This window comes from Callithrix jacchus, chromosome 2, assembly GCF_049354715.1.
Source record: "Callithrix jacchus isolate 240 chromosome 2, calJac240_pri, whole genome shotgun sequence".
Classification (NCBI taxonomy): Eukaryota; Metazoa; Chordata; class Mammalia; order Primates; family Cebidae; genus Callithrix; species Callithrix jacchus.
In genome coordinates this window covers 71,390,364-71,394,338 of record NC_133503.1, presented here as the reverse complement: position 1 = coordinate 71,394,338, position 3,975 = coordinate 71,390,364, and the positions used below count along the sequence as shown (strand labels likewise).

Below are 3,975 nucleotides of genomic sequence, written 5' to 3'. Positions count from 1 at the left end.
CCCTGTGTTGAAAATAATTTGCCTGTTGGGTCTAGCACTCTCTCTGAGCCCAGGTGGAGCCCTGGCATTCCAGTCTTCTAGATCTTTGCTCCTTTTTCACTGGCCTGATCTGTCCATTTCTGAGAGGGGTGCATTCAAATTTCAAAACACACTTTTTGGTATTTTGTTTCTCCCCATGGTACTATCAATCATCACACACACACACACACACACACACACACACACACACACACACGTTATGTATTATACTACATGGGTGCATGTTTTGTAATTTTATATATTGTTAGGTTTTCTATTCGCTCACAGCCCTTAACTCTTTTTGATTGTGTGTTTTGGTCATGTACATTTATTTTAACTACTGGCATGTTAGGGCTTACTTATGCTTTTATTTCATTTTTCCTATTTACTATATTTTCTGGTAAGAACAGATACTATACTTGATCTTAGCCAAAAGGCCAAGAAGCAAGGATGATATATATTTTTCTCCCCTTTTCCTGAATTTCCTTCTGGCTCAAGTAATTAATTTTTATTTTCTCTATTGGTTTTAACAATTTAAAATGTTAGGTGTCCATCCCACAAACCCAGGTATGGCCCTAATCTCCTCTCACATTCCTCTGGTCTCTTTCCCTGTTTCATCTCCACCTCCATCAGCAGAGTTGGTATCATTCTTGGAGCTTTATAATTATGAAGTCTTGTGGCCTAGAAAAGTGTCCAAAGTTTCATGAGTTACTCCTTAGGCTTCTCAGAAGTCACACTGACTTGCTAGTAGTTTCTCTGAAGTCAACACAAACACATTCAGCTGCATGCAGGTAGCTCATTACAAACACTATTACGTGGCTATGTATACTTGTGTCTGTCTATAAAATACATGAGTATACATCACGTATACATGAAGTTGAGACTTTTAAAAGCCTGGTTGCTTGCAAAACATCAATGGGGAAATTAATGACTACATATCAGTATAAAGGCATGTATGTACTTAGGCATGCATGTAGACAGGATATAGCTGGTGGTGAAATAACATTTGGGGAATCTGGGTGAGGAAGAATTCTTTGTACTATTTTTGCAACTTTTCTGTCATAAGTTATTTCAAAATTAAAATTTAAAATGTAATGAGGTCAGCCAACAGGACATGGGACTCAGTTTTGAAGAGCTTCCCTGACTAAAGTTTTGGCAAGTCAAGTCTCAAAAAGAGGAATGAAAACATCAGAGAGATAAGGTGTGATGCCACCTGAAGCAGGTATGAAACCAATACCACACTTTTAGCCCTGACCACTAAAGGGAAAGAACAAGGTACGGGGCTGCCTTTTGGCTGAGGCTTACCTCAAGGCCACCAAACAGCCCTGGCTGACACATGGGAGCTCTCACTGACAGCAAAGTGCCAGCACATGATGGCAACAGGACAAATTAAGGAAATCACTCTTCCCCAAACACTCAAGAATTCTTGCTCATGGCCAGGATTGTCAACTGAGGCCAACAGCATGAAAATGGTGGATGTAATACCCCAAAGGAAGCCCACATGGACAACTTCCTCTTCACAGGGAAGAAAATGTGACTGTGTGATGGAGGCCTGGACTGTCATCACCCTAACCGGTGGTCAAGTTTAGTATCATTGGCCAGGTGTGGTGGCTCACACCTATAATCCCAGCACTTTGGGAGGCTGAAGATGGAGGACTGCTTGAGCCCAGGAGTTTGAGACCGGCATGGGCAACATAGCGAAACCCTGCCTCTAAAAAATATTTTAAAAATAAAAATAAAAATTTTGCATCACCGGCAGTGGGTTAAAAAGATATGAAATGTCCTTTGGTGTGAATAGGAAAGACACAATATCACTTAAATGCATTACAACCAAAAGATGCACGAGAACCTAGCAAAGCTTTAGCTGTACCTTCCAGACTCCAGGAAATCCTGGGGACAGGGAGCAGGTCAGGGCAAACTCTTAGAAGCAGCCACACAAAGCTGGAGGGTGCACATCCTGCAGGACACCCTACCTAGTGCTGTAAGTTGGTTCCAGATCAACCAGAAAGCAGGCGCTATGAATGCATGGGTGTTGACTAGGTCCCGGAAAAAAAGGCAAGGGATGCTCAAGGTGATAAATGTCTGAAGTTACACCCACCATGAGCCAGGTTCTGGCATGATGGAGGAATTTTTGTAGTCATCAGGCAACAAGAGAGCTGCCTGGTATTGGCTGTATGGTCTTTTGTGGAATCACAGTCACACAGCCTTCAAAACACATCACTTCTTTATTCAAGATGAAACAAAACAAAGCCAGTAAGTGTTCTGCTCTTCCCCACTCTGACCTATGGACACTGAGACAAAACTAATCATGTTTTCTAAGTGGCCACAGGATAGCAAAAGTGTGGCTATCAAGGGGGTGGCTGGCGCTCCTCCCAAGTAAAAAGAATGTACTCTGAGGTCAAGGGCATGGTGCCAAACTCATTTCTTTTTCTTGAAACGTGACTAGTAAGTGGAGCAGAGAATGATGCTGAACTGTGTTCATGCTTTCTGTGATCCATCCATCAAGCTCCTTGGTGACCTTGCAGAAAGACATCACTTCCTGTGGGCTACGTGGCGAGGCTGCTGAGCTGAACTGCCCTGCTGACAGGGGAGGCAACAGCCACATGAACCTGTCCTGATGACTGCCTGAAGGCGCTGTTATCAAGGTTGCTCATCACCATGGAGATGAAGGTTCAGGAGACATGTTCATGCCATCGGACCACAGATGTCAGGCTGGCAATGTTCATGATGATGACAGAACTGGAATTGACTGCAACACCACAAAATTCAGAAACTGAGATGGACCTAGACACAGAGTATGACATGGCTCTCAAGGATAAGGCCACCTGAGTGTGTTAATTAATGGGGGCCCTTGGAGGGTGCCCTGCTCAGGCTGTATCTGGAATACTGTGTCTACTTCTGGGCCCATATTTTAAGGGTGAAGCTGACAAGCAGGCCCTCAAGGTGGGAGGCTCTTGGAGATTTTTATTTTTAGAGAAGGGGTCTTGCTCTGTTGCCTAGGCTATAGTGGTGTGATCAATGCTCACTGCAGCCTCAAATTCCTGGGCTCAACCAATCCTCCTGCCTCAGCTTCCCCAGTAGTGGGCTTTTTTTTCATATGAGAGAGGGTTGGATGAACTCTGAGTTTAACATAGAGAAAGGAAGACTTGGAGCTTACTTTTCCAACTAACATATTAAAGCCTGCTATTAAAAGCAGGTCAGACTTGCTCTATTTTACGCAGAGGAAAGGTCTAGGACCCATGACAGAAGTTATGGGAGCCAGGTGTCAGTTCAATTTAAGAAAGAATGTTTTAACAGTTAAAACTACAAATGACTCAGTGGGAAAGGAATTCCCTTCATATGAACAGGGGCTGGGTGACCAGCTGTGAGGAACTCTTCAGGTTGATTCTTACCTGAATGGGAGTGTGACCCAGAGCGCCCCTCTGTGCATTGTACTCTAGATGCGCAAATGAAGCTAACTTCAAAGCATGCTTTAAAAGTGTGTGAATGAAATTAATTTCAAAGCACATTTATAAAAGTTATAAGAAAATCACAGGGAGTTTCAGGGGAAGAGGAGAGAATATATTTTTGGAGAATTAATTTAAAATAGGATTTTAAGTGAAAAGAGTTTATTTCAAAGCTCAGCACAGAAGTACTCCTTTGCAAGTAGGAGATTGGTTTAATGATAGCTGTGTCTTTGTACATTTCCATTTAGCTCCTGAGTTGCACATGGAGGAAGTGACGGAAATGACCCAGTTCACTGGAACAAAGTCCTTATCTTTTCTTTCTGCCATCAAGTAAGAAGGCCAATCAGTGCTGGGTCTGAGTGATGATGCCATGTTTACACTCAAGATTTGTGTACAAATAAGCCGGGGCCAACAAGGGCAGAAAAGGCAGCAGAACCCTCCTGAGGCTCTGCTCCCCCTGAGAACATCCAGGAGCTATGTCTAGAAAGGTGCTCTCTGGCCGGGCACAGTG

General features: G+C 43.4%; 1 pseudogene; it reads right to left on the bottom strand.

The window, feature by feature from the left end:
• Positions 1-367: 367 nt before the first annotated feature.
• Positions 368-467, bottom strand: LOC118151715 (U2 spliceosomal RNA; annotated as a pseudogene).
• Positions 468-3,975: the final 3,508 nt, after the last annotated feature.